Source organism: Hyla sarda, chromosome 4 (assembly GCF_029499605.1).
Source record: "Hyla sarda isolate aHylSar1 chromosome 4, aHylSar1.hap1, whole genome shotgun sequence".
Classification (NCBI taxonomy): domain Eukaryota; kingdom Metazoa; phylum Chordata; class Amphibia; order Anura; family Hylidae; genus Hyla; species Hyla sarda.
The window spans coordinates 419165177-419179259 of NC_079192.1; positions in this window are offsets into that span (position 1 = coordinate 419165177).

The window sequence follows — 14083 nt, forward strand, 5'->3', positions numbered from 1 at the left end:
GAATTCGAAAATGGCCAATGCCCCTCATCACTAACGGATAGGAGGGGGAGGGGATCTGGTATCGTGACACTGATGTGTGGTATGCACTGGGGATATGATGAGGGTAGTAGTCCTTGTAGTTAAAATATCCCCTGCGTTGCAAGGGTAGAGGAGGACCTACACAGGCTGCATGTAAGGATCCCCCAACAGCTCCAGCGCCCCCTCCTGGCAGGTGGGATTCTCATCTTTACTTGTCCTTTCTGCTTTATTTCCGTTTTTCTGCTCAGAACAGTGGAACTGAACTGATCCCAATAATTTCGATGGGTCCTTTTTATCGTCAGTTCATCTCAAACAAAACGGGGAACGTCCCAACTGTCCGGGGAACTGGGGAGAGTGTCCCGCTTCAGTCCTCCGTCCGTTTTCGTTCATTTGTCAAACTGAGTGTGATCAGAAGGTGAAGGAGATCTGGGAAGTGACGCCAGATCACGTGACTTGCATACGGCAGAAAGAAGTGTGCGAGAGGTGTGTGGCGTCTGTGGCTGCAGCAGAAACCCATTATTGGACCCAAAATCTGGTTAAAAAAAAACATACAAAAAAGGAAATGTGTTAAAGGGGTATTCCGTGCAAATTTTTTTTAGCCCCTATCCAAAGGATAGGGGATAAGATGTCTGATGACGGGGCCCGCTTCTGGGATCCCCCGCAATCTCCCTGCAGCTCCCGCATTCTATGCGAGGATTGCGTCTCTAGTTTCGGAAACCTCCAGGTTTTTCGGGACTGGGGACGTGACGTCACGCCCTCTCCATTCATGTCTTTGAATCTCCCGCCACTTCGGAGCTCCAGCTGCTGCTCATTCCATGAAGTGTCGCGGGTTCGGTATCTTGGGTAATCCCACCGGCTGCTTCACGGACACTTTTCCCCTCCTAACGGTCCCAGGTCGCCGCTGTCTGGGTGCAGTTCCTTTCACCCCGAGGCTTCAACCATCAGCTTGTGGGCTGGTGAGGGTGCGTTGCCTGCATCCCGCTGGGGGAGATGCGCTCTAGGGGGCCGGATCGGTGGTTCAGCAGCTGCATTGGGGGTCACGGGCAGAGCGCCGGTCCTGACCCTGTCCTTGGCTCTTGCAGAGTGTTAGGGCAGTTGTTGTATATAATCTTCCCTATATGCTTCTTTATGTAATGTTGGCAGAATACTCACACACGCTATGGCTATCCTCAACACCCTGTTTCATAATAAAGTACGTTTGCTTTAACATATCTTACATACATTAAATATACCTGGATATGTTTAACTTAACACTTATACCATTCTAACACTATCTTACCATACATACAGTCACATGACAAATATATCATTCATACACTGATATACCATACATACAGTCACATGACAAATATATCATTCATACACTGATATACCATACATACAGTCACATGACAAATATACAATTCATACACTGATATATCATACATACAGTCACATGACAAATATACAATTCATACACTGATATATCATACATACAGTCACATGACAAATATATCATTCATACACTGATATACCATACATACAGTCACATGACAAATATACAATTCATACACTGATATATCATACATACAGTCACATGACAAATATACAATTCATACACTGATATATCATACATACAGTCACATGACAAATATACAATTCATACACTGATATATCATACATACAGTCACATGACAAATATACAATTCATACACTGATATATCATACATACAGTCACATGACAAATATACAATTCATACACTGATATACCAGGTATACAGTCACTAATACACATACATGCATACGTTACTACACCACAACACATATATATCATGTATACCGTCACATAACAAATATACCATGCATACGTTATTATATATTATTACTTATACCATACATACAGTCACATGACAAATATACAATTCATATGCTGCTATACCAAGTATACAGTCACTAATACACATACATGCATACGTTACTACACCACAACACATATATATCATGTATACCGTCACATAACAAATATACCATGCATACGTTACTATATACTATTACTTATACCATACATACAGTCACATGACAAATATATCATTCATACGCTGATATACCAGGTATACAGTCCCTAATACACATACATGCATACGTTACTACACCACAACACATATATATCATGTATACCGTCACATAACAAATATATCATACATACACTGATATACCAGGTATACAGTCCCTAATACACATACATGCATACGTTACTACACCAGAACACATATATCATGTATACCGTCACATAGCAAATATACCATGCATACGTTATTATATATTATTACTTATACCATACATACAGTCACATAACAAATATACAATTCATATGCTGCTATACCAAGTATACAGTCCCTAATACACATACATGCATACGTTACTACACCACAACACATATATATCATGTATACCGTCACATAAATATATAATTCATACACTGGTATACCAGGTATACAGTCACTAATACACATACATCCATACGTTACTACACCACAACACATATATATCATGTATACTGTCACATAACAAATATATAATTCATACACTTTTATACCAGGTATACAGTCACTAATACACATACATGCATACGTTACTACACCAGAACACATATATATCATGTATACCGTCACATAACAAATATATAATTCATACACTGATATACCAGGTATACAGTCACTAATACACATACATGCATACGTTACTACACCACAACACATATATATCATGTATACCGTCACATAACAAATATACCATGCATACGTTATTATATATTATTACTTATACCATACATACAGTCACATGACAAATATATCATTCATACACTGATATACCAGGTATACAGTCACATGACAAATATATCATTCATACACTGATATACCAGGTATACAGTCACTAATACACATACATGCATACGTTACTACACCACAACACATATATATCATGTATACCGTCACATAACAAATATACCATGCATACGTTATTATATACTATTACTTATACCATACATACAGTCACATGACAAATATACAATTCATACACTGCTATACCAGGTATACAGTCACATGACAAATATATCATTCATACACTGATATACCAGGTATACAGTCACTAATACACATACATGCATACGTTACTACACCACAACACATATATATCATGTATACCGTCACATAACAAATATACCATACATACGTTATTATATACTATTACTTATACCATACATACAGTCACATGACAAATATATCATTCATATGCTGCTATACCAAGTATACAGTCCCTAATACACATACATACATACGCTCACTAAAATACACATCATACATATGTTACTAGGCCACGGAATCGCTCATTATGATGCACTATAACACATATACCATGCATACGTTACTTTGCACTATAACACTCACTAACGCTGACTGTAAAACACATATCATGTATATATTACAATACCATGCACACGTCACTACATTCCATGCATGGGTACTGCAGCATCTGTGTCATGGATGCTGTGCATACGGGTACAGGTACTCTGCAACGTCTGGCACTCGGAGTCTCACGTTGTCTCGCTGTGTCTTGTTAGAGGCATTCTGCCCACATGATGGTTACGCTAAGACCTGTCACCCATTCAGGAACAGACCTGTCACCCGTACACGCAAGATGGTTACGCAAAGACCTGTCATGTCACTGGCATGGTGGTTGGGCAAAGACCTGTCACCCGTAAAGACACGATGGTTATGCAAAGACCTGTCACATCTACAAGCACGGGGGTTAGGCAGAGACCTGTCACCCGTACTAGATCAGACCTGTCACCCGTAAAGACACGATGGTTATGCAAAGACCTGTCACATCTACAGGCATGGTGGTTAGGCAAAGACCTGTCACCCATACAGACACGTTGGTTATGCAAAGACCTGTCACCCATACAGACACGATGGTTATGCAAAGACCTGTCACATCTAGAAGCACGGTGGTTAGGCAAAGACCTGTCATATCACTGGTGCGGGGGTTGGGCAAAGACCTGTCACTCGTACAGGCACGATGGTTACACTAAGACCTGTCACCCATACAGACACGATGGTTATGCAAAGACCTGTCACCCATACAGACACGATGGTTATGCAAAGACCTGTCACCCATACAGACATGATGGTTATGCAAAGACCTGTCACATCTAGAAGCACGGTGGTTAGGCAAAGACCTGTCATGTCACTGGCACAGGGGTTGGGCAGAGACCTGTCACTCGTACAGGCACGATGGTTACACTAAGACCTGTCACCCATACAGACACGATGGTTAGGCAAAGACCTGTCACCCATACAGACACGATGGTTAGGCAAAGACCTGTCACATCTACAGGCAAGATGGATAAGCAAAGATGTTTCCTCTACAGGCTTGATAGTCACGTGAAGACCTGTGATGTTTACGGCTACGATGGGCACACAAACTTGTCAGCGGTCACATCTACAGGCAAACTATCCGCGCTAAGATCAGTCTTGGGCACAAGAAGGGCGTTCTTCCACCGAGCTCAGTTCACAGAGCATCCATCCCGTAGCATGATTATCGCATTCTTCTGAAGAACACCAGGAGGCGACTATACCATGTTAACGTTCACGTTTTTGGGGGTTTGCTCTTTTGCATTCTACCTCAGGTACGTCGCCAGATCAGCAATGATTTCCACGCATAGAGGTTATTGATTCATGTGCATGCTGCTTGTTTGGTTGCTATATAAGACCTGTCACGTCTACAGTTTAAATCACATTCACGCTGGTCACGCCTTCAGGCTGAGGTTGTACTAGTAATACGTACTTGGGGCTCAGATGACATGTACGTGGGCTTGTTAGTTGTCAGGTACCATTACATGTACACCTGTAGGTCCGGCGTTATCTGGAATGGTCACGGACAAAGCTGTCTGTCACGTCTATCCATTAGTTAGGAGGTCATATATTCCGGGGTGTGGTGCCACAATCACGTCTTTACAGCTCCAGGTGCCGGCTCACATAGTCAGAGTTTAGGCGGATGGTACTCCTGCCGTCACGTAAGTTATATTACAGTCTACGGTAAGTGTTTGGTATAACATTAGGTTATAACTTTGTTTCTGTCCTATTTGGTTGCCATTTTGCCCTCGAACGCGGTTTATGGCACATCTCAACCGCTATGGTAGGGTCAACGTGAACCGTATAGGTACTTATGCAGGACGTCCAACGGCCTGAAGAGGGTGCTCACTGCAGCGCAAGATTTTTTTATTTTTTCCTCTCGCCCTCACACATTGTCCCGGCCTTGACGTAAAGAATGGATAATACCAACCTGGATGGAGGAGCGCTGAAGTATAGTGCTGGAGAAGTGTGTTCTGGTGACTCAATGGCTAGGACCATCTGTGGATGAAGACTGCTAGACACCACCTCGGCCAAGGGCAGAGTCGTTAGAGCAGTGCTTCCCAACCAGCGTGCCTCCAGCAGTTGCGAAACTACAACTCCCAGCATGCCCGGACAGCCAACGGCTGTCCGGGCATGCTGGGAGTTGTAGTTTTGCAACAGCTGGAGGCACGCTGGTTGGGAAACACTGCTCTAAGCCAGAGAGAAGGTCAATCCTCCAACCATGGTTTCCATGGAGGTTTCCTCCGCTGGGGTTATTTTCCTCTCCTATGAACTGGAGGCTGTCCAGGCATGCTGGAAGTTGTAGTTTTGCAACAGCTGGAGGCACTCTGTTGGGAAACACAGTTCTAAGCCGAAGGAAAGGACAATCCTCCAGCTATGGTTTCCCAAGAGCTTTCCTCCACTGGGGTTATTTTCCTCTATAATGGCTGCACCTTACGTCATGCGTCCTCCCCGCCATTGGCTCCTCCCATCATGCAATGTCAGGTGTTTGTCAGATATTCCAATAAAGTCCATTTTATTGCCTTCCTGAAAGTCCAAAGGTTCCTATATAAGAGTGAAAGGATGAGGAGGGGGAGGGGCAAAAAAAAAAAAAAAAAGAATCCTAGGTAAAACTTTAGCCTGATGTCACAGCACAGAGCACGTAGCTGCAGCGCCATCTTAGAACAGGGCAAAGCCAGTAACCCCAGAGAGGACACAGAGCAATGGAGCCGACCAAGGGAAAAAGGAACGAGCTGTGGAAGAGAGCATAGAGCTGAAAGATCAGAGTATACTACTACATGCACTAACATATACACACACATATATATATATATATATATATATATAAATATATATATATATACAGTCATGTGTCATGTCACTACGCGATTTTTCGTGCGACATTTTGACTGGAAAGCGAGAAAAGCAAGTTTTCCAAAAATTAACTATGTAGTAATAATTTTAAAATGGACTACGGGTAGTCAGGTATTTATTAACTGCGACAGTCGCAACTGCGCAAAAAAAAAAAAAAAAGTCGCAACAGGGTTAAAAATTGACTAAATTTACTCCAGCTCAAACCTGGAGCAGAAAAAGCTACAACCAAAGTAAAAAAGGAAAAAAATGCTTACGTGAAAGAAAATTATCGACAGGATGAAACCGGTTGATAAATAAGTCACAGATAAGCAAAAAAAAAGTAAGGAAAAAATTACTAAAAAAAAAGAAAACATAAGCAAATAATGATAAATGCCCCTCTATGTCACCAAACTCCAGAAATGGGCTGGACAAAATTATTGGAAAAATTGTGGATAAATAAGATTATTTCCAGCATGTGATGTTCCTTTATACTCACCTGGGGCAAGTAACAGGTGGGGGCAATATAACAATCACACCTGAAAGCAGATAAAAAGGAGAGAAGTTCACTTAGTCTTTGCATTGTGTGTCTGTGTGTGTCACACTAAGCATGGACAACAGAAAGAGGAGAAGAGAACAAACAGAAAGAGGAGAAGAGAACAGAAAGAGGAGGAGAGAACAGAAAGAGGAGGAGAAGAGAGAACAGAAAGAGGAGAAGAGAGAACAGAAAGAGGAGAAGAGAGAACAGAAAGAGGAGAAGAGAGAACAGAAAGAGGAGAAGAGAGAACAGAAAGAGGAGAAGAGAGAACAGAAAGAGGAGAAGAGAGAACAGAAAGAGGAGAAGAGAGAACAGAAAGAGGAGAAGAGAGAACAGAAAGAGGAGAAGAGAGAACAGAAAGAGGAGAAGAGAGAACAGAAAGAGGAGAAGAGAGAACAGAAAGAGGAGAAGAGAGAACAGAAAGAGGAGAAGAGAGAACAGAAAGAGGAGAAGAGAGAACAGAAAGAGGAGGAGAAGAGAACAGAAAGAGGAGAAGAGAGAACAGAAAGAGGAGAAGAGAACAGAAAGAGGAGAAGAGAGAACAGAAAGAGGAGAAGAGAGAACAGAAAGAGGAGAAGAGAGAACAGAAAGAGGAGAAGAGAGAACAGAAAGAGGAGAAGAGAGAACAGAAAGAGGAGAAGAGAGAACAGAAAGAGGAGAAGAGAGAACAGAAAGAGGAGAAGAGAGAACAGAAAGAGGAGGAGAGAGAACAGAAAGAGGAGGAGAGAGAACAGAAAGAGGAGAAGAGAACAGAAAGAGGAGAAGAGAGAACAGAAAGAGGAGAAGAGAACAGAAAGAGGAGAGGAGAGAACAGAAAGAGGAGGAGAGAGAACAGAAAGAGGAGGAGAGAGAACAGAAAGAGGAGAAGAGAGAACAGAAAGAGGAGGAGAAGAGAGAACAGAAAGAGGAGAAGAGAGAACAGAAAGAGGAGAAGAGAACAGAAAGAGGAGAGGAGAGAACAGAAAGAGGAGGAGAGAGAACAGAAAGAGGAGAAGAGAGAACAGAAAGAGGAGGAGAAGAGAGAACAGAAAGAGGAGAAGAGAGAACAGAAAGAGGAGAAGAGAACAGAAAGAGGAGAGGAGAGAACAGAAAGAGGAGGAGAGAGAACAGAAAGAGGAGAAGAGAGAACAGAAAGAGGAGGAGAAGAGAGAACAGAAAGAGGAGAAGAGAGAACAGAAAGAGGAGAAGAGAGAACAGAAAGAGGAGAAGAGAGAACAGAAAGAGGAGAAGAGAGAACAGAAAGAGGAGAAGAGAGAACAGAAAGAGGAGAAGAGAGAACAGAAAGAGGAGAAGAGAGAACAGAAAGAGGAGAAGAGAACAGAAAGAGGAGAAGAGAACAGAAAGAGGAGGAGAGAGAACAGAAAGAGGAGAAGAGAGAACAGAAAGAGGAGAAGAAGAGAGAACAGAAAGAGGAGAAGAGAACAGAAAGAGGAGAAGAGAGAACAGAAAGAGGAGAAGAGAAAACAGAAAGAGGAGGAGAGAGAACAGAAAGAGGAGAAGAGAACAGAAAGAGGAGAAGAGAGAACAGAAAGATGAGGAGAAGAGAACAGAAAGAGGAGAAGAGAACAGAAAGAGGAGGAGAAGAGAACAGAAAGAGGAGAGAGAACAGAAAGAGGAGGAGAAGAAAACAGAAAGAGGAGAAGAGAACAGAAAGAGGAGAAGAGAGAACAGAAAGAGGAGAAGAGAGAACAGAAAGAGGAGAAGAGAACAGAAAGAGGAGGAGAAGAGAACAGAAAGAGGAGAAGAGAGAACAGAAAGAGGAGAAGAGAGAACAGAAAGAGGAGAAGAGAGAACAGAAAGAGGAGAAGAGAGAACAGAAAGAGGAGAAGAGAACAGAAAGAGGAGAAGAGAGAACAGAAAGAGGAGAAGAGAACAGAAAGAGGAGAAGAGAGAACAGAAAGAGGAGAAGAGAGAACAGAAAGAGGAGAAGAGAGAACAGAAAGAGGAGAAGAGAACAGAAAGAGGAGGAGAGAGAACAGAAAGAGGAGAAGAGAGAACAGAAAGAGGAGAAGAGAGAACAGAAAGAGGAGAAGAGAACAGAAAGAGGAGAAGAGAGAACAGAAAGAGGAGAAGAGAACAGAAAGAGGAGAAGAGAACAGAAAGAGGAGAAGAGAACAGAAAGAGGAGAAGAGAGAACAGAAAGAGGAGAAGAGAACAGAAAGAGGAGAAGAGAACAGAAAGAGGAGAAGAGAGAACAGAAAGAGGAGAAGAGAACAGAAAGAGGAGAAGAGAGAACAGAAAGAGGAGAAGAGAACAGAAAGAGGAGAAGAGAACAGAAAGAGGAGAAGAGAGAACAGAAAGAGGAGAAGAGAGAACAGAAAGAGGAGAAGAGAACAGAAAGAGGAGGAGAAGAGAACAGAAAGAGGAGAAGAGAGAACAGAAAGAGGAGGAGAAGAGAGAACAGAAAGAGGAGGAGAGAACAGAAAGAGGAGAAGAGAGAACAGAAAGAGGAGAAGAGAGAACAGAAAGAGGAGAAGAGAGAACAGAAAGAGGAGAAGAGAGAACAGAAAGAGGAGGAGAGAGAACAGAAAGAGGAGAAGAGAGAACAGAAAGAGGAGAAGAGAACAGAAAGAGGAGAAGAGAGAACAGAAAGAGGAGAAGAGAGAACAGAAAGAGGAGAAGAGAGAACAGAAAGAGGAGAAGAGAGAACAGAAAGAGGAGAAGAGAGAACAGAAAGAGGAGGAGAGAGAACAGAAAGAGGAGAAGAGAGAACAGAAAGAGGAGAAGAGAACAGAAAGAGGAGAAGAGAGAACAGAAAGAGGAGGAGAGAACAGAAAGAGGAGAAGAGAGAACAGAAAGAGGAGAAGAGAACTGTCTGAGGACTTGGGAACCAAAATTGTGGAAAAATATCAACAATCTCCAGGTTACACGTCCATCTCCAGAGATCTAGATTTGTCTTTGTCCACAGTGCGCAACATTATCAAGAAGTTTACACCCCATGGACCTGTAGATAATCTCCCTGGGGGTGGACGGAAGAGAAAAACTGATGAAAGGTGTCACTGCAGGATAGTCCGGATGGTGGATAAGCAGCCCCAAACAAGTTCCAAAGATATTCAAGCTGTGCTGCAGGCTCAGGGAGCATCAGTATCAGCGCGAACTATCCGTCCACATATAAATGAAATGAAACGCTATGGAGGAGACCCAGGAGGACCCCACTATGGAGGAGACCCAGGAGGACCCCACTGTGGAGGAGACCCAGGAGGACCCCACTATGGAGGAGACCCAGGAGGACCCCACTGTGGAGGAGACCCAGGAGGACCCCACTATGGAGGAGACCCAGGAGGACCCCACTGTGGAGGAGACCCAGGTGGACCCCACTATGGAGGAGACCCAGGAGGACCCCACTATGGAGGAGACCCAGGAGGACCCCACTATGGAGGAGACCCAGGTGGACCCCACTATGGAGGAGACCCAGGAGGACCCCACTATGGGGGAGACCCAGGAGGATCCCACTATGGAGGAAACCCAGGAGGACCCCACTATGGAGGAGACCCAGGAGGACCCCACTATGGAGGAGACCCAGGAGGACCCCACTATGGAGGAGACCCAGGAGGACCCCACTATGTAGGAGACCCAGGAGGACCCCCCTGCTGACACAGAGACATAAAAAAACAAGACTACATTTTGCCAAAATGAACTTGTGTAACCAAAATCCTTCTGGGAAAACGTCTTGTGGACAGATGAGACAAGATAGATCTTTTTGGTAAAGCAAATCATTCTACTGTTTACCGAAAACGGAATGAGGCCTACAAAGAAAAGAGCACAGAACCTACAGTGACATATGGGGGAGGTCAGTGATGTTTTCGGTTGTTTTGCTGCCTCTGGCACTGGGGGCCTTGAATGTGTACAAGACATCATGAAATCTGAGGATTACCAATGGATTTTGGGTCGCACTGTACAGCCCAGTGTCAGAAAGCTGGGTTTGTGTCCGAGATCTTGGGTCTTCCAGCAGGACAATGACCCCAAACATACGTCAAAAAGCCCCAGAAATGGATGACAACAAAGCGCTGGAGAGTTCTGAAGTGTCAGCAATGAGTCCAGATCTAAATCCCATTGATCACCTGTGGAGAGATCTTATAATTACTGTTGGGAAAAGGCGCCGTCCAATAAGAGACCGGGAGCAGTTTGTAAAGGAAGAGTGGTCCAACATTCCAGCTGAGAGGTGTAAGAAGCTTATTGATGGTTATAGGAAGAGTGGTCCAACATTCCGGCTGAGAGGTGTAAGAAGCTTATTGATGGTTATAGGAAGAGTGGTCCAACATTCCGACTGAGAGGTGTAAGAAGCTTATTGATGCTTATAGGAAGAGTGGTCCAACATTCCGGCCGAGAGGTGTAAGAAGCTTATTGATGGTTATAGGAAGAGTGGTCCAACATTCCGACTGAGAGGAGTAAGAAGCTTATTGATGCTTATAGGAAGAGTGGTCCAACATTCCGGCTGAGAGGTGTAAGAAGCTTATTGATGGTTATAGGAAGAGTGATCCAACATTACGGCTGAGAGGTGTAAGAAGCTTATTGATGGTTATAGGAAGAGTGGTCCAACATTCCGGCTGAGAGGTGTAAGAAGCTTATTGATGCTTATAGGAAGACACTGATTTCACTTATTTTTTCCAAAGGGTGCAACCAAATATTAAGTTAAGGGGCCAATAATTGTGTCCGGACCATTTTTGGAGTTTGGTGACATTATGTCCAATTTGCTTTTTTCCTCCTTTTTTGGTTTAGTTTCAATACACACAAAGGGAATAAACATGTGTATAGCAAAACCTGTGTTACTGCAATATATATATATACAGAGGAGAGGAGATCTATATATATATATATATATATATATATATACACACAGAGGAGAGGAGATCTATATATATATATATATATATATATATATATATATATATATACACAAAGGGAATAAACATGTGTATAGCAAAACCTGTGTTACTGCAATATATATATATATACAGAGGAGAGGAGATATATATATATATATATATACAGAGGAGAGGAGATCTATATATATATATATACAGAGGAGAGGAGATCTATATATATACACAGAGGAGAGGAGATCTATATATATATATATACACAAAGGGAATAAACATGTGTATAGCAAAACCTGTGTTACTGCAATATATATATATATATATATACAGAGGAGAGGAGATCTATATATATATATACAGAGGAGAGGAGATCTATATATATATATATACACAGAGGAGAGGAGATCTATATATATATATACACACAGAGGAGAGGAGATCTATATATATATATATATATATATACAGAGGAGAGGAGATCTATATATATATATATATATATATATATATACAGAGGAGAGGAGATCTATATATATATATATATATATATACAGAGGAGAGGAGATCTATATATATATATATATATATATACACAGAGGAGAGGAGATGTATATATATATATATATATATACAGAGGAGAGGAGATCTATATATATATATATATATACAGAGGAGAGGAGATATATATATATATATATATATATATATATACAGAGGAGAGGATATATATATATATATACATATATATATATATACACACAGAGGAGAGGAGATACATATATATATATATATATATAGAGAGAGAGAGAGAGAGAGAGAGAGAGAGAGAGAGAGAGATATATAGAGAGAGATATATAGAGAGATATATAGAGAGAGAGATATATAGAGAGAGATATATAGAGAGAGATATATATATATATAGAGAGAGAGAGAGATCTATATATATATATATATATACAGAGGAGAGGAGATCTATATATATATATATACAGAGGAGAGGAGATCTATATATATATATATATATACAGAGGAGAGGAGATCTATATATATATACACAGAGGAGAGGAGATCTATATATATATATATATATATATATATATATATATATATACAGAGGAGAGGAGATCTATATATATATACACAGAGGAGAGGAGATCTATATATATATATATATATATATATATATATATATATATATATACAGAGGAGAGGAGATCTATATATATATACACAGAGGAGAGGAGATCTATATATATATATATATATATATATACAGAGGAGAGGAGATCTATATATATATACACAGAGGAGAGGAGATCTATATATATATACACAGAGGAGAGGAGATCTATATATATATATATATATACAGAGGAGAGGAGATCTATATATATATACAGAGGAGAGGAGATCTCTATATATATATATATATATATATATACAGAGGAGAGGAGATCTATATATATATATATATACAGAGGAGAGGAGATCTATATATATATATATATATATATATATATACACAGAGGAGAGGAGATCTATATATATATATACAGAGGAGAGGAGATCTATATATATATATACAGAGGAGAGGAGATCTATATATATATATATATATATATATATACAGAGGAGAGGAGATATATATATATATATATACAGAGGAGAGGAGATCTATATATATATATATATATATATACACAAAGGGAATAAACATGTGTATAGCAAAACCTGTGTTACTGCAATATATATATACAGAGGAGAGGAGATCTATATATATATATATATACAGAGGAGAGGAGATATATATATATATATATATATATATACAGAGGAGAGGAGATCTATATATATATATATATACATACAGAGGAGAGGAGATCTATATATATATACACAGAGGAGAGGAGATCTATATATATATATATATATATATATATATATATACAGAGGAGAGGAGATCTATATATATATACACAGAGGAGAGGAGATCTATATATATATATATATATATATATATACAGAGGAGAGGAGATCTATATATATATACACAGAGGAGAGGAGATCTATATATATATATATATATATATATATATATATATACAGAGGAGAGGAGATCTATATATATATACACAGAGGAGAGGCGATCTATATATATATACACAGAGGAGAGGAGATCTATATATATATATATATATATACAGAGGAGAGGAGATCTATATATATATACAGAGGAGAGGAGATCTATATATATATATATATATATATATATATACATACAGAGGAGAGGAGATCTATATATATATATATATACAGAGGAGAGGAGATCTATATATATATATATATATATATATATATATACACAGAGGAGAGGAGATCTATATATATATATACAGAGGAGAGGAGATCTATATATATATATACAGAGGAGAGGAGATCTATATATATATATATATATATATATATATATATATATACAGAGG